Source organism: Ambystoma mexicanum, chromosome 6p (genome assembly GCF_040938575.1).
Source record: "Ambystoma mexicanum isolate Mex_15411 chromosome 6p, UKY_AmexF1_1, whole genome shotgun sequence".
In the NCBI taxonomy this organism is placed as follows: domain Eukaryota; kingdom Metazoa; phylum Chordata; class Amphibia; order Caudata; family Ambystomatidae; genus Ambystoma; species Ambystoma mexicanum.
Window position 1 is genome coordinate 1,538,998,620 of NC_090935.1, and position 26,378 is coordinate 1,539,024,997.

The window sequence follows — 26,378 nt, forward strand, 5'->3', positions numbered from 1 at the left end:
CCTGTTCTTCCCACCCCCCGCTCATGCCCCGTATCTGTCTCCTGTTCCCCTCATGTGCCGTGTCTGTCTCCTGTTGCCCCCCACACCTCCCGCTCATGCCCCGTGTCTGTGTCCTGTTCACCCCACCCCCCGCTCATGCCCCGTGTTTATCTCCTGTTGCCCCCCCCTGCTCATGCCCCGTGTCTGTCTCCTGTTCCCCCACCGGCTCATGCCCCGTGTCTGTCTCCTGTTCCCCCCACCTGCTCATGCCCCGTGTCTCTCTCTTGTTGCCCCCCGCTCATGCCCCGTGTCTGTCTGCTGTTCCTCCCACCCCCGATCATGCCCCGTGTCTGTCTCCTGTTGACCCCCACCCCCCCGCTCATGCCCCGTGTCTGTTCACCCCACCCCCCGCTCATGCCCCATGTCTGTTGTTCCCCCACCCCCTGCTCATGCCCCGTGTCTCTCTCCTGTTGCCCCCCCGCTCATGCCCTGTGTGTCTCTCTCCCTCCTGCCCACCCCCCCGCTCATGCCCCGTGTGTCTCTCTCCCTCCCACCCACCCCCCGCTCATGCCCCCTGGTCTCTCTCCCTCCACCCACCCCCCGCTCATGCCCCGTGTGTCTCTCTCCCCTTCCCCCCACCCCCCGCTCATGCCCCTTGTCTGTCTTCTGTTCCCCCCATTCATGCCCCGTGTCTGTCTCCTGTTCCCCCCCACCCGCTCATTCCCCATGTCTCTCGCCTGTTGCCCCCCACCCCCCGCTCATGCCCCGTGTCTGTCTTCTGTACCCCCTTCATCCCCCGCTCATGCCCCGTGTCTGTCTCCTGTTCCCCCACCCCACGCTCATGCCCTGTGTCTGTCTCCTGTTGCCCCACCCATGCCCCGTGTCTCTCTCCTGTACCCCCCACTCCACGCTCATGGCCTGTGTCTCTCTCCTGTTACCCCCCACCCCCCGCTCATGCCCCGTGTCTGTCTCCTGTTGCCCCCCACACTCCCCGCTCATGCCCCGTGTCTGTCTCCTGTTCTCCCCACCCCCGCTCATGCCCCGTGTGTCTCTCTCCCACCCCCCCACCCCCGCTCATGCCCGTGTGTCTCCCCCCTCCCGCCTACCGCCCGCTCATGCCCCGTGTGTCTCTCTCCCCTTCCCCCCACCCCCCGCTCATGCCCCATGTGTCTCTCTTTCTCCACCCCACCCCCGCTCATGCCCCGTGTGTCTCTCTCCCACCTGCCTACCCCCCGCTCATGCCCTGTGTGTCTCTCCCCCTCCCGCCCACACCCCGCTCATGCCCCGTGTGTCTCTCTCCCTCTGCCCCGCCCCCACTCATGCCCCGTGTGTCTCTCTCCCTCCCGCTCATGCCCGTGTCTCTCTCCCCTTCCCCCCACCCCTGCTCATGCCTCGTGTGTCTCTCTCCCTCACCTCCACCCCCCGTTCATGCCCCGTGTCTGTCTCTTGTTCTCCCCACCCCCCGCTCATGCTCCGTGTCTGTCTCCTGTTCCCCCACCCCTGCTCATGCCCCGTGTCTGTCTCCTGTTGCCCCCCACCCCCCGCTCATGCCCCGTGTCTGTCTCTGTTGTTCCCCCCACCGCCCGTTCATGCCCCGTGTCTGTCTCCTGTTCCCCCCACCCCCCGCTCATGCCCTGTTTCTCTCTCCTGTCGCCCCCCACCACCCGCTCATGCCCCGTGTCTGTCTCCTGTACCCACCACCCCCCGCTCATGCCCCGTGTCTGTCTCCTGTTTCCCCACCCGCACATGCCCCGTGTCTCTCTCCTGTTGCTCCCCCGCTCATGCCCCGTGTCTGTCTCCTGTTCCCCCCACCCGCTCATGCCCCGTGTCTCTCGCCTGTTGCCCCCCACCCCCTGCTCATGCCCCATGTCTGTCTTCTGTACCCGCTTCTTCCCCCCGCTCATGCCCCGTGTCTCTCTCCTGTTGCACCCCACCCCCCGGCTCATGCCCCATGTCTGTCTTCTGTTCCCCCCACCCCCCGCTCATGCCCTGTGTCTGTCTCCTGTTGCCCCACCCATGCCCCGTGTCTCTCTCCTGTACCCCCCCACTCCACGCTCATGGCCCGTGTCTCTCTCCTGTTGCCCCCACCTCCCCGCTCATGCCCCGTGTCTGTCTCCTGTTGCCCCCCACATCCCCCGCTCATGCCCCGTGTTTGTCTCCTGTTCTCCCCACCCCCGCTTATGCCCCGTGTGTCTCTCTCCCACCCCCCACCCCCGCTCATGCCCCGTGTGTCTCTCCCCCTCCCGCCTACCGCCCGCTCATGCCCCATGTGTCTCTCTCCCCTTCCCCCCACCCCCCGCTCATGCCCCGCGTGTCTCTCTCCCTTCCCCCCACCCCCGCTCATGCCCCGTGTGTCTCTCTCCCTCTGCCCCACCCCCACTCATGCCCCCTGTGTCTCTCTCCCTCCCCTCCCGCTCATGCCCGTGTCTCTCTCCCCTTCCCCCACCCCCTGCTCATGCCTCGTGTGTCTCTCTCCCTCCCCTCCACCCCCGCTCATGCCCGTGTGTCTCTCCCCCTCCTGCCCACTCCCCGCTCATGCTGCATGTGTCTCTCCCCTTCCCCCCACCCCCGCTCATGCCCCGTGTCTCTCCCCCTCCCCCCACCCCCTGCTCATGCCTCGTGTGTCTCTCTCCCTACCCCCCACCCCCGCTCATGCCCCCTGTGTCTCTCTCCCTCCCCCCACCCCCGCTTATGCCCCGTGTGTCTCTCCCCTCCCGGCCAGCCCCCGCTCATGCCACGTGTGTCTCCCCCCTCCCGCCCACCCCCCACTCATGCCCCGTGTGTCTCTCTCCCTCACCCCCACCCCCCGCTCATGCCCATGTGTCTCTCTCCATCCCGCCCACCCCCCGCTCATGCCCCGTGTGTCTCTCTCCCTCCCGCCCACCCCCCGTTCATGCCCCGTGTGTCTCTCTCCCTCCCCCCGCTCATGCCCCGTGTGTCTCTCTCCCCTTCCCCCACCCCCCGCTCATGCCCTGTGTCTGTCTCCTGTTGCCCCACCCATGCCCCGTGTCTCTCTCCTGTACCCCCCCACTCCACGCTCATGGCCTGTGTCTCTCTCCTGTTACCCCCACCCCCCGCTCATGCCCCGTGTCTGTCTCCTGTTGCCCCCAACACTCCCCGCTCATGCCCCGTGTCTGTCTCCTGTTCTCCCCACCCCCGCTCATGCCCCGTGTGTCTCTCTCCCACCCCCCCACCCCCGCTCATGCCCGTGTGTCTCCCCCCTCCCGCCTACCGCCCGCTCATGCCCCGTGTGTCTCTCTCCCCTTCCCCCACCCCCCGCTCATTCCCCATGTGTCTCTCTTTCTCCACCCCACCCCCGCTCATGCCCCGTGTGTCTCTCTCCCACCCGCCTACCGCCCGCTCATGCCCCGTGTGTCTCTCTCCCCTTCCCCCCACCCCCCGCTCATGCCCAGTGTGTCTCTCTCCCTCCCCCCAACCACCGCTCATGCCCCGTGTGTCTCTCGCCCTCCCCCCACTCCCGCTCATGCCCTGTGTGTCTCTCCCCCTCCCGCCCACACCCCGCTCATGCCCCGTGTGTCTCTCTCCCTCTGCCCCGCCCCGCCCCCACTCATGCCCCGTGTGTCTCTCTCCCTCCCCTCCCGCTCATGCCCGTGTCTCTCTCCCCTTCCCCCCACCCCTGCTCATGCCTCGTGTGTCTCTCTCCCTCACCTCCACCCCCCGTTCATGCCCCGTGTCTGTCTCTTGTTCTCCCCACCCCCCGCTCATGCTCCGTGTCTGTCTCCTGTTCCCCCACCCCCGCTCATGCCCCGTGTCTGTCTCTGTTGTTCCCCCCACCGCCCCGTTCATGCCCCGTGTCTGTCTCCTGTTCCCCCCACCCCCCGCTCATGCCCTGTTTCTCTCTCCTGTCGCCCCCCACCACCCGCTCATGCCCCGTGTCTGTCTCCTGTACCCGCCACCCCCCGCTCATGCCCCGTGTCTGTCTCCTGTTTCCCCACCCGCACATGCCCCGTGTCTCTCTCCTGTTGCTCCCCCGCTCATGCCCCGTGTCTGTCTCCTGTTCCCCCCACCCGCTCATGCCCCGTGTCTCTCGCCTGTTGCCCCCCACCCCCTGCTCATGCCCCATGTCTGTCTTCTGTACCCGCTTCTTCCCCCCGCTCATGCCCCGTGTCTTTCTCCTGTTGCACCCCACCCCCCGGCTCATGCCCCATGTCTGTCTTCTGTTCCCCCCACCCCCCGCTCATGCCCCGTGTCTGTCTCCTGTTCCCCCACCCCCAGCTCATGCCCTGTGTCTGTCTCCTTTTGCCCCACCCATGCCCCGTGTCTCTCTCCTGTACCCCCCCACTCCACGCTCATGGCCCGTGTCTCTCTCCTGTTGCCCCCACCTCCCCGCTCATGCCCTGTGTCTGTCTCCTGTTGCCCCCCACACCCCCCGCTCATGCCCCGTGTTTGTCTCCTGTTCTCCCCACCCCCGCTCATGCCCCGTGTGTCTCTCTCCCACCCCCCACCCCCCCTCATGCCCCGTGTGTCTCTCCCCCTCCCGCCTACCGCCCGCTCATGCCCCATGTGTCTCTCTCCCCTTCCCCCCACCCCCCGCTCATGCCCCGCGTGTCTCTCTCCCTTCCCCCCACCCCCGCTCATGCCCCGTGTGTCTCTCTCCTTCCCCCCACCCCCTGCTCATGCCCCTTGTCTCTCTCCTTTCCCTCCCACCCCTGCTCATGTCCCATGTGTGCCCTGTACCCCCCGCTCATGCCCTGTGTCTCCCTCTTGTACCTACCCACCCCCCGTTCATACTCCCTGACTCCCTGATGTTCCTCCCCACCCGCTGCTTATGCCCCGTGTCTCTCTCGTGTTCCCCCACCACCGCTCATGCCCCGTGTTTCCTTCCTTTCCCCCCACCCCCTGCTCATGCCCCGTTTGTACCCTGTTCCCTCTCACCCCCCGCTCATGCCCATGTGTCTCCCCTGTTCCCCCCACCCCCGCTCATGCCCTGTTGTGTTCTTTATACACCCCGCCTTCCCTTTTCATGGTGGCCATCTTGGTAAAAGATTTTCCTTCCTACAGCGGGACGCCACTTTGAGGACATAAGATGTTAGTGGTCTTCATCTATTAAAAAGGATGTTATGGTGACGTTGCACTAATAAAAACCTTTAAAATGTAATTTAAAAAAAATGTTACAGGGACGTTATGGTTAAGTTGCGCTACTAAAAACCTATGAAATTCAGTGAAAAAACTTAGTTAAAGGGACGTTATGGTTCCAAGTAAAACCGAAAAACCCTTGAAATTCGTCAGTTATGGTAAGGTAAGCAACCATAACTCGTGCCACCACCGTGCACTGCTAAGACTAACACCCAGGACATCAAAGATGACATCACAAATGGCATTGATGACATCACTGATGACATCACATGTCTTGCTCACTCTTTTTCTTTTGCTGACATATCTAGGCCACATGGCTTTCTTAAGTAACAGTCAGAAACTAAAAATATTATTTTATTTGTAGACGTATCCTTCAAGTAGGTTCTTACAGTAATTCCCTTAGAGTCCAGTCACATCGTTTGAAACATATACCTACGGGAAGACACAAGCTTGAAAGACAGCAATCCTTTTTGTGCATAAAGATAATCAATAGATTTATGAGCACTTTCTGATAGTTCTGTTTTTTCTATGGCTGTACTTTCCCTGTATATGGTCATATTTGTATACATTGTACTCACACTACTTTCCTTAGGGTCCAATCACATCAAGTGATACATATACCTAGGGTAAATAGCAGCTTTGAAGCAGAGCAATCATTTATTTGCATGAAAATAATCAGTTAAATTGTGAATTGTTTCTGCTACTACTTGTGCTTTTTTGCTAACTTTACTTTCCCTGTATATACCCATATTGGTATGTGTTCTTGTGTCTTTGTGTTTTGTCTATAGTAATGCAATTATGTAATGCATGTGTTTCATTAGCTACTTATTACATTTTTCACAATACACAAAAATCTATCAAGAAAACAATTATCATTTCATTATTCAACATATTAACATTACGAATATTATACCTTCATCTTGTAAACTGCACACAATGTTATGTTTCTGTATGAGTAGCTTAGTATACTAGATAGAACCCCATAATAGAATGCTATTTATATCAATGCATCGTTCAATGCACTAATTAGGGTTTGATATTTATTGCAATGATCCTTGACACTTGTTTCGCAACATTATAATAAGAATCCCTTGTACACATATTTCATGAAAAGTACATACACATGTGATGTCATCAATGACATTTGTGATATCATCTTTGATGTCCTGGGTGTTAGTCTTAGCAGTGCACGGTGGTGGCACGAGTTATGGTTGCTTAGCTTACCATAACTGGTGAATTTTAAGGGTTTTTCGGTTTTACTTGGAACAATAACGTCCCGTTGACAAAGTTTTTTCACTGAATTTCATAGGTTTTTAGTAGCGCAACTTAACCATAACGTCCCTTTAACAAAGTTTTTTCACTGAATATATATATATTCTAGGTCGGCAGTCGCCGCCCTAGAGCTAAGGTGAGTCAAACTCCCATAGGAACCTCGAAGGATTCTATTGTTAATAACTTTTGACTTGTGTGATGTATTTGGCTGAAAGCTGGCAGTTTGTTAGGGATGCATAGGCCCATCCAGACTGGAAAATTTTGTAAAGATTTGTTAAAAAAAAGTTATTAAGAAGACAAAGAAATAAAAGTCTCAGTTTACTTCCCCTTAATTTTCCTGTCGACAAACAATGTACATTTTTGCCATACCGCACAGCCCAAACCACTGGACGGATTTGGACCAGGTCCAAAACGACTTGGGCAAGAAGCATTTAAAAGAGACCTTTTTGTGGTTTTGGGTTATTCTGTGCAATAGTTTTTTAAAATATTTGATGGAGAAGGGTGTGACGCTTCTCAAAAATAGATAGTTATATCTTGTGTAAATTGTAAAAACGGGGTGCTTTTAGAAATGACACAGCCGCCACCTTGTTTTTCTCTCGATGTGAGAGTTAGCTGTGGCTATAGCCGAGGAGATCGGAAAATGAAACATAGGAAAAAAAACATTTGTGGGTCAAAAAATAATGAAAATGCCAAGTGTCTAGAGGTGGGGTTGGGGTGGCTAGAGGGCACCAAGTGAAATTTGGGAGTTTGAGATGGTCTAGGGACTGAGTTTGCAGCACAAAGCTTTTCTGTAACCTCGGCCATCTACCGTACATTTTTCAATGCACCAAAATAAGTGAGGCACACATGTGATGTCATCAGTGATGTCATCAATAATATTTGTGATGCCATCTTTGATGTCCTGGGTGTTAGTCTTAGTAATGCACGTAGATGGTGCGATTTATGGTTGCTTAGCTTACTATAATGTGGGAATGTGCAGTGGTGTTTGGTTGCACTGTGAAGTATAACATTCCTTTAGTGAAATGTTTTCACTGAATGCACATATATATGTATGGCAGGGAAGGAAAATAGAGTGGCTAAACAAGTGATGTCGTCATTGATGTCATCATGGACTTTTGAGATGACATCTTTCATGGTCTGGGTATTAGTGTTAGCAGTGCACAGGGGTGGTGGCTGGGTTGGGGGCTTACTTTACCAGTGGAGAGTGCTGATGGGAAACATTGGTGCTTAGCCTACCATAACTGCCGAATTTCAGGGGTTTTTAGATTTTACTTGTAATCATAACGTCCTTTTTACACATTTTTTGTACAGAATGTCATACGTTTTTAATAGGGCAACTTAACCATAACGTCACTTTAACAAAGTTTTCTTGTAGTGAATTTTCAACGATTTTAGTAGGGCAACGTAACCATAATGTCCCTTTCACAAACACATTTTGAATGATTTGCATAGATTGGCATTACTGTGATTCTTAACATACGTTGACCAATATTTTTTTTATGATAGCGAAGGATGCCAATAGTAACACATAAGTATACTGTTAAGGAACATTTGACTGCACTGGCCATCTTTCTATGAATTGCACAGTAGCATATGCTCTTGCACAGCATGGCCACATGGTGAAGAACTCATGCACACTTCACAATAAGATGGGCGAGTCGTTGACAGTGCGGAATTACATTGTATGTTGTTATACGAACTTGTAACTGCAACACTTCCCGTGCACAACTCAACCGGGCAAGTTGCACCACAGTAGAAGCAAGAGTGCATACAGAGATCTTTCAATCAGTAAACCCCATTCCACCCTAAAAGAGGGGGGATAAATTCCACTACCAAGAGAGATTTTACGGCACTAATTCATGTGATAAAAAAAAAGCATTTTTTATCTTCAACTGGAACGCCTCCGGTGTTCCCGTTTGAAGAGAACAAATCCTTTTCCAAGATGGCCACCATGGAAAGGGAAGACGGGCATTCCATAGAAAGTCTTTTTGCGCTTTCCATTACAGCTGCCAGAAAGTAAAAAAGGAAAACGTGGGACCGTAGTGGGTGAACAACATTTGTATTTGTTCCAAAATGTGTGGTTATCAGCAACACCTTTAACTAAAAGCCAGTGCCTGGTGGACATGGCGACTTCAATATAATGTTTTGTCCCAACCAGTAAATGGGAGTATTTACCTTCGTGACATTGGGGTCAGTAAGCATACCTACAGGCTACCGCTCAGAGACGAAAGGCGTACCGTTCATTTATTATGTGCATGACGACACTTGTAAAGTATGAAAAAAGTACGACATGTGAAACACAATGACGTTTGGTCATGGACAATGAACTTTACATAAATGTGTGGAACATACAATAAATATGTTTGGCAAAAATGTGCGTACAGAAGTCAAAGGAGTATTCTTCTAACGTCTGGACAAAATCACAACAAACTCTGTGAAGAGAAATGAAGTGCACTAATGGCAGAAAGATGGCAACCAACACCCTTACCACTGACCAGTGCACACATTTTTGTATAACTGCCACAAGGTGAAAGGGTGAAGAAATGTGCAGTGCGAAGGTATAATAAAGCATTGCTTTTGAAACGTTTCTGTACAGCAAACACTTTCAGTGCACCTGATCTCATTTTTCCACTTTTAGAAAGATACCAAATCTGACAACCTAGCGTCTTCATGCAGAAGTAATCTTTGTAATTGGGGCAGCTGGGTAACAGAAAGTACCCTCACGGCACAAAAGCATAATAGATGGGCCTGAGCCTTACATTGCCAAAGAAAGTGGTGTGCAATAGCGTTCTGGATAACATACCTTTGCAGAGTAAACAAATGCTTTCTTAAAGGCTTACGCACCGTGATACGGAACCTATTAAAGAACATACTACAACCTGCAACGTGCCATGGGAGATTGGGAAGGGTGACATGAAATGAATAAAAAACACACTCACATGTAAAAAGTAGTACTGTACTTTTATTTCACAATGCACAGCGCTAAATCATCGCCCTACAATGAAAATGTTAATTTTAACGGTCACAGCGCCAAAGTTTTTATCATGCACACAGTGTACAGTGGCGACACAGTAGTCAGTTTCCTCTCACATTCATTGCCAAGATGCTGTCAATCGCTGTGATGTAGTCCATCACAAAGTATAATGTTAGTGGCAATGGTGACATTGTTGGGTAACCACACATAGATTATGCGTTGTTGACACAGTAGGCGTATTCCTGTCACAGTGATTTACAAGGCGACGTGAATGGCAGTGAACTATGACACCATAAAGGAGAGTATGTTGCTTCTTACTGCTACAACTGCGTAGGGACATAGAGGTCCGATGCGGTCATCCCATTCAATGATGACACACATACAACCGGTGACGAATAGCTGCAATTGACGATTGAAAAACCTGTCACTCGGACGCTGCAATCCATGACACTGGCAATACGGAATGAAGTAGCTGAGAGGAAAATGACAAAAAAGATCTATCAATATGAAGCCTTTGCGGAAATGTAAGGCATACTACATAGCATCTTTATAAATAAAGAATGTTATATGGGGAAATTTACTGACTCCCTACAAACGGCGACAATGTGCAATAGAGATGCTAGGTAAAAGGTATCAGTGCCACATACATTTCGTAGGTCATAGCGGAAATTGTAGTGACATTGTACAGACGGCGGTTATGTGCAATCTGAAATTTCATCGCCACACAAACTTCCAAATGCATTAGTAGTAACAGTAATGTACAATATGAAACTTCAACGGCACACAAACTTCCAAGTGCATTACTAGTAATATTTTTTTCACACTAAGTAAATAATGACAGTTTGGTGTAAAGGCCTGAAAAATAAGCTTACATTATGTGCACCGGCTCCATTTCGGCCTCCGCAGTCACACAGTAGTTGTTTGCAGTAAGACGTCCTCAGGAACTGCTATATCATGAGCTTCACAAACCTTTTATGAAGCATAATTTATCAAAAGGGAATGTTTCATAAACTGTGACCCCCTACATTATTTCTGTCTGTTCCGTGTACGTCAAGGTCGAAAAACAATTGACCCTTATGAGGTTTGCTACATGTGTGCCCATACCGAGCGCCTACTGAAAAAATGAAATTAAATGAACTTACCTTCACTCCGAACACAAATACATTCTCATTTTGCAACAACATATTAGCAGTCAATAATGAGAACTGTTACTGCCGACCACGTGCAAACGCGCTGTGTTGACGAATCCATGCAGGTGGCTGCCTCAGATTCCAAAACATAGGACGCCAGTCTAACCGCACTACTTTTGGTGGTGTCTTCTTACATAGACACATTAACGGCTTGACGTACGTTGCCTACCAACTTTCAATGTACGGGACGATATTGGTAATAAGAATAAAGCACTGTTTCACTTTGTACTACCACATATAACTAATGCTTACCTTTCGACACAGTGTTTCATGAAGGTATGTTTGCGGGAATTTTGGAGTTCAACACAAAAACTAAATGACCATGGCGGCCGTATCAAAAGAATGCTACGCACTTGATGCTGAGGCAGAACCAATCTGTGTCTTAGCAGTGCACGGTGGTGGCACGAGTTATGGTTGCTTAGCTTACCATAACTGGTGAATTTCAAGGGTTTTTCGCTTTTACTTGGAACAATAACGTCCCGTTGACAAAGTTTTTTCACTGAATTTCATAGGTTTTTAGTAGCGCAACTTAACCATAACGTCCCTTTAACAAAGTTTTTTCACTGAATATATATATATTCTAGGTCGGCAGTCGCCGCCCTAGAGCTAAGGTGAGTCAAACTCCCATAGGAACCTCGAAGGATTCTATTGTTAATAACTTTTGACTTGTGTGATGTATTTGGCTGAAAGCTGGCAGTTTGTTAGGGATGCATAGGCCCATCCAGACTGGAAAATTTTGTAAAGATTTGTTAAAAAAAAGTTATTAAGAAGACAAAGAAATAAAAGTCTCAGTTTACTTCCCCTTAATTTTCCTGTCGACAAACAATGTACATTTTTGCCATACCGCACAGCCCAAACCACTGGACGGATTTGGACCAGGTCCAAAACGACTTGGGCAAGAAGCATTTAAAAGAGACCTTTTTGTGGTTTTGGGTTATTCTGTGCAATAGTTTTTTTAAAATATTTGATGGAGAAGGGTGTGACGCTTCTCAAAAATAGATAGTTATATCTCGTGTAAATTGTAAAAATGGGGTGCTTTTAGAAATGACACAGCCGCCATCTTGTTTTTCTCTCGATGTGAGAGATAGCTGTGGCTATAGCCGAGGAGATCGGAAAATGAAACATAGGAAAAAAAACATTTGTGGGTCAAAAAATAATGAAAATGCCAAGTGTCTAGAGGTGGGGTTGGGGTGGCTAGAGGGCACCAAGTAAAATTTGGGAGTTTGAGATGGTCTAGGGACTGAGTTTGCAGCACAAAGCTTTTCTGTAACCTCGGCCATCTACCGTACATTTTTCAATGCACCAAAATAAGTGAGGCACACATGTGATGTCATCAGTGATGTCATCAATAATATTTGTGATGCCATCTTTGATGTCCTGGGTGTTAGTCTTAGTAATGCACGTAGATGGTGCGATTTATGGTTGCTTAGCTTACTATAATGTGGGAATGTGCAGTGGTGTTTGGTTGCACTGTGAAGTATAACATTCCTTTAGTGAAATGTTTTCACTGAATGCACATATATATGTATGGCAGGGAAGGAAAATAGAGTGGCTAAACAAGTGATGTCGTCATTGATGTCATCATGGACATTTGAGATGACATCTTTCATGGTCTGGGTATTAGTGTTAGCAGTGCACAGGGGTGGTGGCTGGGTTGGGGGCTTACTTTACCAGTGGAGAGTGCTGATGGGAAACATTGGTGCTTAGCCTACCATAACTGCCGAATTTCAGGGGTTTTTAGATTTTACTTGTAATCATAACGTCCTTTTTACACATTTTTTGTACAGAATGTCATACGTTTTTAATAGGGCAACTTAACCATAACGTCACTTTAACAAAGTTTTCTTGTAGTGAATTTTCAACGTTTTTAGTAGGGCAACGTAACCATAATGTCCCTTTCACAAACACATTTTGAATGATTTGCATAGATTGGCATTACTGTGATTCTTAACATACGTTGACCAATATTTTTTTTATGATAGCGAAGGATGCCAATAGTAACACATAAGTATACTGTTAAGGAACATTTGACTGCACTGGCCATCTTTCTATGAATTGCACAGTAGCATATGCTCTTGCACAGCTTGGCCACATGGTGAAGAACTCATGCACACTTCACAATAAGATGGGCGAGTCGTTGACAGTGCGGAATTACATTGTATGTTGTTATACGAACTTGTAACTGCAACACTTCCCGTGCACAACTCAACCGGGCAAGTTGCACCACAGTAGAAGCAAGAGTGCATACAGAGATCTTTCAATCAGTAAACCCCATTCCACCCTAAAAGAGGGGGGATAAATTCCACTACCAAGAGAGATTTTACGGCACTAATTCATGTGATAAAAAAAAGCATTTTTTATCTTCAACTGGAACGCCTCCGGTGTTCCCGTTTGAAGAGAACAAATCCTTTTCCAAGATGGCCACCATGGAAAGGGAAGACTGGCATTCCATAGAAAGTCTTTTTGCGCTTTCCATTACAGCTGCCAGAAAGTAAAAAAGGAAAACGTGGGACCGTAGTGGGTGAACAACATTTGTATTTGTTCCAAAATGTGTGGTTATCAGCAACACCTTTAACTAAAAGCCAGTGCCTGGTGGACATGGCGACTTCAATATAATGTTTTGTCCCAACCAGTAAATGGGAGTATTTACCTTCGTGACATTGGGGTCAGTAAGCATACCTACAGGCTACCGCTCAGAGACGAAAGGCGTACCGTTCATTTATTATGTGCATGACGACACTTGTAAAGTATGAAAAAAGTACGACATGTGAAACACAATGACGTTTGGTCATGGACAATGAACTTTACATAAATGTGTGGAACATACAATAAATATGTTTGGCAAAAATGTGCGTACAGAAGTCAAAGGAGTATTCTTCTAACGTCTGGACAAAATCACAACAAACTCTGTGAAGAGAAATGAAGTGCACTAATGGCAGAAAGATGGCAACCAACACCCTTACCACTGACCAGTGCACACATTTTTGTATAACTGCCACAAGGTGAAAGGGTGAAGAAATGTGCAGTGCGAAGGTATAATAAAGCATTGCTTTTGAAACGTTTCCGTACAGCAAACACTTTCAGTGCACCTGATCTCATTTTTCCACTTTTAGAAAGATACCAAATCTGACAACCTAGCGTCTTCATGCAGAAGTAATCTTTGTAATTGGGGCAGCTGGGTAACAGAAAGTACCCTCACGGCACGAAAGCATAATAGATGGGCCTGAGCCTTACATTGCCAAATAAAGTGGTGTGCAATAGCGTTCTGGATAACATACCTTTGCAGAGTAAACAAATGCTTTCTTAAAGGCTTACGCACCGTGATACGGAACCTATTAAAGAACATACTACAACCTGCAACGTGCCATGGGAGATTGGGAAGGGTGACATGAAATGAATAAAAAACACACTCACATGTAAAAAGTAGTACTGTACTTTTATTTCACAATGCACAGCGCTAAATCATCGCCCTACAATGAAAATGTTAATTTTAACGGTCACAGCGCCAAAGTTTTTATCACGCACACAGTGTACAGTGGCGACACAGTAGTCAGTTTCCTCTCACATTCATTGCCAAGATGCTGTCAATCGCTGTGATGTAGTCCATCACAAAGTATAATGTTAGTGGCAATGGTGACATTGTTGGGTAACCACACATAGATTATGCGTTGTTGACACAGTAGGCGTATTCCTGTCACAGTGATTTACAAGGCGACGTGAATGGCAGTGAACTATGACACCATAAAGGAGAGTATGTTGCTTCTTACTGCTACAACTGCGTAGGGACATAGAGGTCCGATGCGGTCATCCCATTCAATGATGACACACATACAACCGGTGACGAATAGCTGCAATTGACGATTGAAAAACCTGTCACTCGGACGCTGCAATCCATGACACTGGCAATACGGAATGAAGTAGCTGAGAGGAAAATGACAAAAAAGATCTATCAATATGAAGCCTTTGCGGAAATGTAAGGCATACTACATAGCATCTTTATAAATAAAGAATGTTATATGGGGAAATTTACTGACTCCCGACAATGTGCAATAGAGATGCTAGGTAAAAGGTATCAGTGCCACATACATTTCGTAGGTCATAGCGGAAATTGTAGTGACATTGTACAGACGGCGGTTATGTGCAATCTGAAATTTCATCGCCACACAAACTTCCAAATGCATTAGTAGTAACAGTAATGTACAATATGAAACTTCAACGGCACACAAACTTCCAAGTGCATTACTAGTAATATTTTTTTCACACTAAGTAAATAATGACAGTTTGGTGTAAAGGCCTGAAAAATAAGCTTACATTATGTGCACCGGCTCCATTTCGGCCTCCGCAGTCACACAGTAGTTGTTTGCAGTAAGACGTCCTCAGGAACTGCTATATCATGAGCTTCACAAACCTTTTATGAAGCATAATTTATCAAAAGGGAATGTTTCATAAACTGTGACTCCCTACATTATTTCTGTCTGTTCCGTGTACGTCAAGGTCGAAAAACAATTGACCCTTATGAGGTTTGCTACATGTGTGCCCATACCGAGCGCCTACTGAAAAAATGAAATTAAATGAACTTACCTTCACTCCGAACACAAATACATTCTCATTTTGCAACAACATATTAGCAGTCAATAATGAGAACTGTTACTGCCGACCACGTGCAAACGCGCTGTGTTGACGAATCCATGCAGGTGGCTGCCTCAGATTCCAAAACATAGGACGCCAGTCTAACCGCACTACTTTTGGTGGTGTCCTCTTACATAGACACATTAACGGCTTGACGTACGTTGCCTACCAACTTTCAATGTACGGGACGATATTGGTAACAAGAATAAAGCACTGTTTCACTTTGTACTACCACATATAACTAATGCTTACCTTTCGACACAGTGTTTCATGAAGGTATATTTGCGGGAATTTTGGAGTTCAACACAAAAACTAAATGACCATGGCGGCCGTATCAAAAGAATGCTACGCACTTGATGCTGAGGCAGAACCAATCGGTGAAAGCGCTACATCTTGACGTACAGCATGCCATAGATTAGCCAATAGAAATATGCTCCTCTGAGCGAACAGGGAAGTGGGACCGCGCAGCGGACATAGATATCACTAATTCTTAGACTGCTACTTTTTGATCATTTTAACGGGGGTGGGCGGGAGCGGTGGGCGGGAGGGTGGGCGGGAGGGTGAAAGACACAATATGATTTCTCACAAAATTTACAAAAGCACGCTTTGGGGAACAAGCCCCTGCCGCAAAATTGATGACAATCTGTCCAGTGGTTTGCCCTGTAGCCGTGCACAAAGTTTTTGCCCCTTTCAGTCTATGGGAACCCCCTATAACTTTGGTAAGGTAATATATATATATATACATATTACATGGCCACGGTAGTGGCCATGTAGTTATGGTTAAGTTGCTGTTTCCATAGGAAGAGCACTTTTTGGGTGGCTTATAACTTCGCTCTCCGTGGACGGATCCTCACCAAACTTTGCAAAAAAAGTATTTGGGTCACTCTGAATGGTTTGGTGAGGATTTGTCCAGGGGGGGCAACGTTATAGGGGGGGTCCCAAAACTTTTTTTTTTCCCATAGACATAATGGGAAAAAACTTTGCTCACGCCTACAGCCCAAACCGCTGGACAGATTTACACCAAATTAGCGGCAGGAGCGGCGGCTTGGTCCCGAAAGCATGCTTTGCTTTATTTGGTGTAAATCCGTCCAGTAGTTTTTAAAAAAATGACAAAAATGTAAGTGAAAAAAATTAGTGATATCTGTGTTCGCTTCGCGGACACACTTCCCTGTTCGCTCCACGGACAGGATGGTGATTGGGCAAGCAGCTTGCGTGATGTCCGCGGACATCTGACGTGCTGTCTCATTGGATGCGTGAAAGCGTGCAGTGCGTCTGGCTTCAGAGACGCCCGCCATCTTTGTTCCTCGCATGAGAGGCTTTGTATCCCGCCTGCACAGTAAGTCCCCCACCCCCGCTCATGCCCGTGTCTGTCTCCTGTTCCTCCCACCCCCCGCTCATGTCCTTGTGTCTTTCTCCCTCCTGCCCACCCCCCGCTCATGTCCGTGTGTCTTTCTCCCTCCCGCCCACCCCCCGCTCATGTCCGTGTGTCTTTCTCCCTCCTGCCCACCCCCCGCTCATGCCCCGCTCATGCCCCACTCGTGCCCCGCTCGTCTCTCCCAACCGCCCACCCCCCGCTCTTGCCCCGTGTGTCTCTCCCACCCCCGTGTGTCTCTACCACCCGCTGCTCATGTCTGTGTTTCTCCCCACCCGCCGCTCGCTCATGTCCATGTGTCTCTCCCCACCCACCCCCCGCTCATGTCCGTATGTCTCTCACCACCTGCCGCCCACCCCCCGCTCATGTCCGTGTGTCTCTCCCCACCCCCGCTCATGTCCATGTGTCTCTCCCCACCCGCCGGCCACCCCCCGCTCATGCCCCGTGTATCTCTATTCCCCTCCCGCCCACCCCCGCTCATGTCCGTGTGTCTCTCCCCACCCACCGCCCACCCCCCACTCATGTCCTGTGTGTCTCTCTCCCTACCCCCACCCCCGCTCATGCCCCGTGTGTCTCTCCCCCTCCCGCCCACTCCCCGCTCATGCCCCATGTGTCTCTCTCTCCTTCCCCCCACCCCCCACTCATGCTCCGTGTGTCTCTCTCCCTCCCCCCCACCCATTCCCCGTGTGTCTCTCCCCCTCCCGCCCACCCCCCGCTCATGCCCCGTGTGTCTCTCCCCCTCCCGCCCACCCCCCGCTCATGCCCCGCGTGTCTCTCCCCTTCCCCCACCCCCCGCTCATGCCCCGTGTGTCTGTCTCCCTCCCCCCACCCCGCTCTTGCCCCGTGTCTCTTTCCCCCTCCCACCCACCCCCGCTCTTGCCCCCTGTCTCTTTCCCCCTCCCGCCCACCCCCGATCTTGGCCCGTGTCTCTTTCCCCCTCCCGCCCACCCCCGCTCTTGCCCTGTGTCTCTTTCCCCCTCCTGCCCACCCCCGCTCTTGCCCTGTGTCTCTTTCCCCCTCCCACCCACCCCGCTCTTGCCCCCTCCTGCCCACCCCCGTTCTTGCCCCGTGTCTCTTTCCCCCTCCCGCCCACCCCCGCTCTTGCCCCGTGTCTCTTTCCCCCTCCCGCCCACACCCGCTCTTGCCCCGTGTCTCTTTCCCCCTCCTGCCCACCCGCTCTTGCCCCGTGTCTCTTTCCTCCTCCCGCCCACCCCCGCTCTTGCCCCGTGTCTCTTTCCCCCTCCCGCCCACCCCCGCTCTTGCCCCGTGTCTCTTTCCCCCTTCCCCCCACCCATGCCCCGTGTGTCTCTCCCCCTCCCCCTCACCCCCGCTCTTGCCCCGTATCTCTTTCCCCCTCCCGCCCACCCCCGCTCTTGCCCCGTGTCTCTTTCCCCCTCCCGCCCACCCCCGATCTTGGCCCGTGTCTCTTTCCCCCTCCCGCCCACCCCGCTCTTGCCCCGTGTCTCTTTCCCCCTCCTTCCCACCCCCGCTCTTGCCCCGTGTCTCTTTCCCCCTCCCGCCCACCCCGCTCTTGCCCCCTCCCGCCCACCCCTGCTCTTGCCCCGTGTCTCTTACCCTCTCCTGCCCACCCCCGCTCTTGCCCCGTGTGTCTCTCCCCCTCCCGCCCACCCCCCGCTCATGCCCCGTGTGTCTCTCCCCCTCCCGCCCACCCCCACTCTTGCCCCGTGTCTCTTTCCCCCTCCCGCCCACCCCCGCTCTTGCCCCGTGTCTCTTTCAAACTCCCGCCCACCCCTGATCTTGCCCCGTGTCTTTCTCCCTCCCGCCCACCCCAGCTCTTGCCCTGTGTCTTTCTCCCTCCCGCCCACCCCCGCTCTTGCCCCGTGTCTTTCACCCTCCCGCCCACCCCCCCTCTTGCCCCGTGTCTTTCACCCTCCCGCCCACCCCCGCTCTTGCCCCGTGTCTTTCACCCTCCCGCCCACCTCCGCTCTTGCCCTGTGTCTTTCACCCTCCCGCCCACCCCCGCTCTTGCCCCGTGTCTATCACCCTCCCACCCACCCCACTCATGCCCCTTGTGTCTCTCCCCCTCCCGCCCACCCCCGATCATGCCCTGTGTGTCTCTCTCCCTCCAGCCCACCCCCCGCTCATGCCCCGTGTGTCTCTCTCCCTCCCGCCCACTCCCCGCTCATGCCCCGTGTGTCTCTCTCCCTCCCACCCATCCCCCGCTCATGCCCCGTGTCTGTCTCCTGTTGCCCGCCACCCCCCGCTCATGCCCCATGTCTCCCTTGTGTTCCCCCACCCCCGGCTCATGCCCCGTGTTTCCCTCGTGTTACCCCCCGCTCATGCTCCGTGTCTCCTTCGTGTTCCCCGCACCCCCTGCTCATGCCTCTTGTCTCTCTCCTTTCCTCCCCAACCCCGCTCATGTCCCGTATGTGCCCTGTACCCCCCCGCTCATGCCCTGTGTCTCCCTCGTGTTCCTCCCCACCCCCTGCTCATACCCCGTGTCTCCCTCATGTTCCTCCCCACCCGCTGCTCATGCCCCTTGTCTCTCTCGTGTTCCCCCCACCACCGCTCATGCCCTGTGTTTCCTTCCTTTTCCCCCCAACCCCCTGCTCATGCCCCGTTTGTACCCTGTTCCCTCTCACCCCCCGCTCATGCCCATGTGTCTCCCCTGTGCTCCCCCAACCCCGCTCATGTGCCGTTGTGTTCTTTATATACCCCGCCTTCCCTTTCCATGGTGGCCATCTTGATAAAAGATTTTCCTTCCTACACCGAGACGCTGCAGGCGTCCCGGCGTAGGAAGGAAAATCTTTTTGTTTTTTTTACCACCCGGCATTCCCACTTTGAGGACTTAAGATGTTAGTGGTCTTCATCTATTGAAAAGGATGTTATGGTCACGTTGTACTAATAAAAACCTTTAAAATTTAGTAAAAAAAAAATGTCACAGGGACGTTATGGTTAAGTTGCACTAATAAAAACCTATGAAATTCAATGAAAAAACTTTGTTAAAGGGACGTTATGGTTAAGTTGCGGTACTAAAAACCTATGAAATTCAGTGAAAAAACTTTGTTAAGGGGACGTTATGGTAAAGTTGCGCTACTAAAAACCTATGAAATTCAGTGAAAAAACTTTGTCAAAGGAACGTTATGGTTCCAAGTAAAACCGAAAAACCCTTGAAATTCCCTAGTAATGGTAAGCTAAGCAACCATAACTCGCGCCACCACCGTGCACTGCTAAGAGTAACACCCAGGACATCAAAGATGACATCACAAATGTCATTGACATCATTGATGACATCACATGTCTGGCTCATTCTTTTTTCTTTTGCTGACATATCTAGGCCACATGGTTTTCTTCAGTAACAGTCAGAAACTAAACATTTTATTTTATTTGTAGACGTATCCTTCAAGTAGGTTCTTACAGTAATTCTTTTAGAGTCCAGTCACATCATATGAAACATATACATACGGGAAGACACAAGCTTGAAAGACAGCAATCCTTTTTGTGCATAAAGATAATCAATAGACTTATGAGCACTTTCTGATAGTTCTGTTGTTTTTTTTTTATGGCTGTACTTTCCCTGTGGGTCCAATCACATCAAGTGATACATATACATAGGGTGAATAGCAGCTTTGAAACAGAGCAATCGTTTACTTGCATGAAAATAATCAGTGAAGTTATGAATTGTTTCTGCTACTACTTGTGCTCTTTTGCTAACTTCACTTTCCCTATATATACCCATATTGGTATGTGTTCTTGTGTCTTTGTGTTTTGTCTATAGTAATGTTTTATTAGCTACGTATTACATATTTCACAGTACACAAAAATCTATTAAGAAAACAATTATCATTTCATTATTCAACATATTAACATTACGAATATTATACCTTCATCTTGTACACTGCACACCATGTTATGTTTCTGTATCAGTAGCTTAGTATACTAGATAGAACCCCATAATAGAATGCTATTTCTATCAATGCATCGTTCAATGCACCATAACGTTCCTTTGACAACGTTTTTTCACTGAATTTCATAGGTTTTTAGTAGCGCAACTTTACCATAACGTCCCTTTAACAAAGTTCTTCACTGAATTTCATAGGTTTTTAGTAGCGCAACTTAACCATAACGTCCCTTTAACAAAGTTTTTTCATTGAATATATATATGATGGCATTTACCTTTTCTGAAAAGTCTGTACAAGGGATTCTTAGTGTAATGTTAATTAAAAAAGTGTCAAAGATTATTGGAATACATATGAAGTGCTAATCAGTGCATTAAGCTATGCACTGATATAAATAGCATTCTATTATTAACTTCAATCCAGTATACTAAGGTACTCATCTAGAAACATAGGCATTGTGTGCAGCATACATGATGGAGGTGGAATATTCATAAGCTTGCCATGTTGAATAGTGAAATGATAACTGTTTTCATATTACAGTTTTGCGTACAGTGAAACTTGTGATAAGTAGGTAATAAAACCCACTTACTACATAATTGCATTAATATAGACAAATCACAAAGAGACAACACCACATACAAATATGAATATATACAAGGGAATTGAAGTAAGAAAAAAAACAGCAATAATAGCAGAAAGTGTTCATAACCTAACTGATTACCTTTATGCAGAGAAATGATTGCTCTGTTTCAAAGCTGTTACTTACCCTATCTATATATATATCACATGATGTGTCTGGACCCTAAGCAAAATAGGGTGATTACAACATATAAAAATATGAGCATATACAGGGAAAGTACAGTAATAAAAAAACATCAAAAGTATCAGAAAGTGCTGATAAATCTACTGATAATTTTAATGCACAAAAAGGATTGCTGTCTTTCAAGGTTCTGTCTTCCCCTATGTATATGTTTCATATGATATGACTGGACCCTAAGGGAATTATTGTAAGAACATACTTTAAGGATAAGTCTACGAATATAGTACATTTACAATTTTTAGTTCCTGACTGTTACTGAAGAAAATCATGTGGCCTAGATATGTCAGGAAAGGAAAAAAGGGGGAGTCAGACATGTGATGTCATCAGTGATGTCATCAATGACATTTGTGATGTCATCTTTGATGTCCTGGGCGTTAAGCTTAGCAGTGCACGGTGGTGGCGCGAGTTATGGTTGCTTAACTTACCATAACTGGTGAATTTCAAGGGTTTTTCGCTTTTACTTGGAACGATAACGTCCCTTTAACAAAGTTTTTTCACTGAATTTCATAGGTTTTTAGTAGCACAACTTAACCATAACGTCCCTTTAACAATATTTTTTCACTAAATTTCATAGGTTTTTAATAGCGCAACTTAACCATAACGTCCCTTTAACAAAGTTTTTTTACTGAATTTCATAGGTTTTTATTAGTGCAACTTAACCATAAAGTCACTTTAACACATTTTTTTACTGAATTTCATAGTTTTTTTATTAGTGCAACGTAACCAAAACGTCCTTTTCAATGGAAGAAGACCACTAGCATCCTAGGTTCACAAAGTGGGAACCCGGGGTGGTAAAAAAAAAGATTTTTCTTCCCAAACCGGGACGCCACAGGCAGGCATCCCGCTGTAGGAAGGAAAATCTTTTACCAAGATGGACACCAGGGAAAGGGAAGGCGGGGTGTATAAAGAGAACACAACAGGGCATCGGCGGGGGGTCGGGAAGACCAGGAGAGAGACACGGGGCATGAGTGGGGGGTAACACAAGGGAGACACGGGGCATGAGCGGGAGTGGGGGGTAACACAAGGGAGACACGGGCATGAGCGGGGGGTGGGGGGGAAGAAGGAAGACATGGGGCATGAGCGGGGGAGAAGGGAGATATGGGGCATGAGCGGGGTGTGGGGGGGAAGAAGGCACACACGGGGCATGAGCGGAGAGTGGGGGGAATGGGAGGAACACACGGAGCATGAGCGGGGGGTGGGGGGGAACAGGGGAGACAGAGGGCATGAGCGGGGGGTGGAGGGGAAACAGGGCACACACGGGGCATTAGGGGGGTGCGGGGAACAGGGCACACACGGGGCATTAGCGGGGGGTAGGGGTGGGAAAGGAGGGAGACACGGGACATGAGCGGGGGTGGGGGGGAAAGGAGGGAGACACAGGGCATGAGCAGGGGTGGTGGGGGAACAGAGGAGACACAGGGCATGAGCGCGGGTGGGGGGGAAGGAGAGATACACACGGGGCATGAGCTGGTGGTGGGGTAGGGGAGAAACACACGGGGCATGAGCGGGGGGGTGGGGGGGAGGGGAGAGACACACGGGGCATGAGCGGGGGGTGGGGAGGAGGGGAGAGGCACACGGGACATGAGCGAGGGGTGGGAGGGAGGGGAGAGGCACACGGGGCATGAGCGGGGAGTGGGGGGAGGGGAGAGACACATGGGGCATGAGCAGGGGGTAGGGGAGGGGAGAGAGACACGGGGCATGAGCGGGGGGTGGGGGGAAGAGTAGGGAGACAAGGGGCATGAGCGGGGGGTTGGGGGGAAGGGGAGAGACACACGGGGCATGAGCGGGGGGTGGGGGGGAAACAGGGCACACACGGGGCATGAGCGGGGGTGGGGGAACAGGGCACACACGGGGCATGAGCGTGTGGTGGGGGGAAACAGGGCACACACGGGGCATGAGCGGAGAGTGGGGGGAATGGGAGGAACACACGGAGCATGAGCGGGGGGTGGGGGGAACAGGGGAGACACAGGGCATGAGCGGGGGGTGGAGGGGAAACAGGGCACATACGGGGCATTAGGGGGGGTGTGGGGAACAGGGCACACACGGGGCATTAGTGGGGGGTAGGGGTGGGAAAGGAGGGAGACACGGGACATGAGCGGGGGTGGGGGGGAAAGGAGGGAGACACAGGGCATGAGCAGGGGTGGTGGGGGAACAGAGGAGACACAGGGCATGAGCGCGGGTGGGGGGAAGGAGAGATACACACGGGGCATGAGCTGGGGGTGGGGGAGGGGAGAAACACACGGGGCATGAGCAGGGGTGTGGGGGGGAGAGGAGAGACACACGGGGCATGAGCGGGGGGTGGGAAGGGGGGGAGAGGCACAAGGGACATGAGCGAGGGGTGGGAGGGAGGGGAGAGGCACACGGGGCATGAGCGGGGAGTGGGTGGAGGGGAGAGACACATGGGGCATGAGCAGGGGGTAGGGGAGGGGAGAGAGACACAGGGCATGAGCGGGTGTGGGGGGAAGAGTAGGGAGACAAGGGGCATGAGCGGGGGGTTGGGGGGAAGGGGAGAGACACACGGGGCATGAGCGGGGGGTGGGGGAAAAGGGGAGACACAGGGCATGAGCGGGGGGTGGAGGGGAAACAGGGCACACACAGGGCATTAGGGGGGGTGGGGGGAACAGGGCACACACGGGGCATTAGCGGGGGTAGGGGTGGGAAAGGAGGGAGACACGGGACATGAGCGGGGCTGGGGGGAAAGATGGGAGACACGGGGCATGAGTGGAGAGTGGGGGGAACGGGAGGAACACACGGAGCATGAGCGGAGGGTGGGGGAGAACAGGGGAGGCACAGGGCATGAGCGGGGGGTGGAGGGGAAACAGGGCACACACGGGGCATTAGGGAGGTGGGGGGAACAGGGCAGACACGGGGCATTAGCGGGGGGTAGGGGTGGGAAAGGAGGGAGACACGGGACATGAGCGGGGGTGGGGGGAAAGATGGGAGACACGGGGCATGAGTGGGGGGTGGGGGGAGAAAGGAGGGAGACACGGGCCATGAGCGGGGGTGGGCGGAACACAAGGGAGACACAGGAGGGCATGAGCGGGGAATGGGGGGAAACAGGGCACACACGGGGCATGAGCGGGGGTGGGGGAACAGGGCACACACGGGGCATGAGCGTGTGGTGGGGGGAACAGGGCACACACGGGGCATGAGCGGAGAGTGGGGGGAATGGGAGGAAAACACACGGAGAATGAGCGGGGGGTGGGTGGGAACAGGGGAGACACAGGGCATGAGCGGGGGGTGGAGGGGAAACAGGGCACACACAGGGCATTAGGGGGGGTGGGGGGAACAGGGCACACACGGGGCATTATCGGGGGTAGGGGTGGGAAAGGAGGGAGACACGGGACATGAGCGGGGCTGGGGGGAAAGATGGGAGACACGGGGCATGAGCAGGGGTGGTGGGGGAACAGAGGAGACACAGGGCATGAGCGCGGGTGGGGGGGAAGGAGAGATACACAGGGGGCATGAGCTGGGGGTGGGGGAGGGGAGAAACACACGGGGCATGAGCGGGGGGGTGGGGGGGAGGGTAGGGACACACGGGGCATGAGCGGGAGGAGGGGAGAGGCACACGGGACATGAGCGAGGGGTGGGAGTGAGGGGAGAGGCACACGGGGCATGAGCGGGGAGTGGGGGGAGGGGAGAGACACATGGGGCATGAGCAGGGGGTAGGGGAGGGGAGAGAGACACGGGGCATGAGCGGGGAGTGGGGGGAAGAGTAGGGAGACAAGGGGCATGAGCGGGGGGTTGGGGGGAAGGGGAGAGACACACGGGGCATGAGCGGGGGGTGGGGGGAACAGGGGAGACACGGGGCATGAGCGGGGTGGGGGAACAGGGCAGACACGGGGCATGAGCAGGGGTGGGGGAACAGGGCAGACATGGGGCATGAGCAGGGGGTGGGGGAACAGGTGAAAGTCACACGGGTCATGAGTGGGGGGTGGGGGGGAGGGTGAGAGACACACGGGGCATGAGCGTGGGGTGGGGGGGAGGAGGAGAGACACACAGGGCATGAGCAGGCGGTGGGGGCGAGGGGAGAGACAAACAGGGCATGAGCGGGGGTGGGGGGAATTGGAGAGACACACAGGGCATGAGCGGGGGGTGGGGGGGAGGGGAGAGACACATGGGGCATGAGAGGGGGTGGGGGGAGGAGAGAGACACACAGGGCATGAGCGGGGAGTGGGGGGACAGAGAGAGACACACAGGGCATGAGCGGGCGGTGGGGGGTAACAGGGGAGACAGGTCATGAGTGGGGTTTTGGGGGGTGGGAAGAGACACACGGGGCATGAGCGTGGGGGTGGGAGGGGAGGGGAGAGACCCAAGGGGCATGAGCAGGGGATGGGGGAAGGGGAGAGACACACGGGGCATGAGCGGGGGGTGGGGGATTTGGGGAGACACACAGGGCATGAGCGGGGTGTGGGGGGAGGTGAGAGACACATGGGGCATGAGCAGGGGTTGGGAGGAAGGGAAGAGACACACGGACCATGAGCGGGGGATGGGGGGAGGGCAGAGACACATGGGGCATGAGCGGGGGGTTGGGGAAGGGGAGGGACACATGGGGCATGAGCGGGGGTGGGGGAGGGGAGAGGCACACGGGGCATGAGCAGGGGGAGGGTAGAGACCCACGGGGCGTAAGCGGGGGGTGGGGGGAAGACGAGACACACGGGGCATGAGCAGGGTGGGGGGGAAGGGGAGAGACACAGAGACACATGGGGCATGAGCGGGGGGTGGGGGAAGGGGAGAGACACACGGGGCATGAGCGGGGGGTAGGGGAGACACGGGGCATGAACGGGGTAGGGGTGATCGTGAGGGAGACACTGGGGATGAGCGGAGGGTGGGGGGAACAGAGGAGACACAGGGATGAGCGGAGACATGAGCGGGGGTGGGGGGGAACAGGGCACACACGGGGCATGAGTGGAGAGTGGGGGGAACGGGAGGAACACACGGAGCATGAGCGGGGGGTGGGGGGGAACAGGGGAGGCACAGGGCATGAGCGGGGGGTGGAGGGGAAACAGGGCACACACGGGGCATTAGGGAGGTGGGGGGAACAGGGCACACACGGGGCATTAGCGGGGGGTAGGGGTGGGAAAGGAGGGAGTCACGGGACATGAGCGGGGGTGGGGGAAAGATGGGAGACACGGGGCATGAGTGGGGGGTGGGGGGGTGGGGGGAGAAAGGAGGGAGACACGGGCCA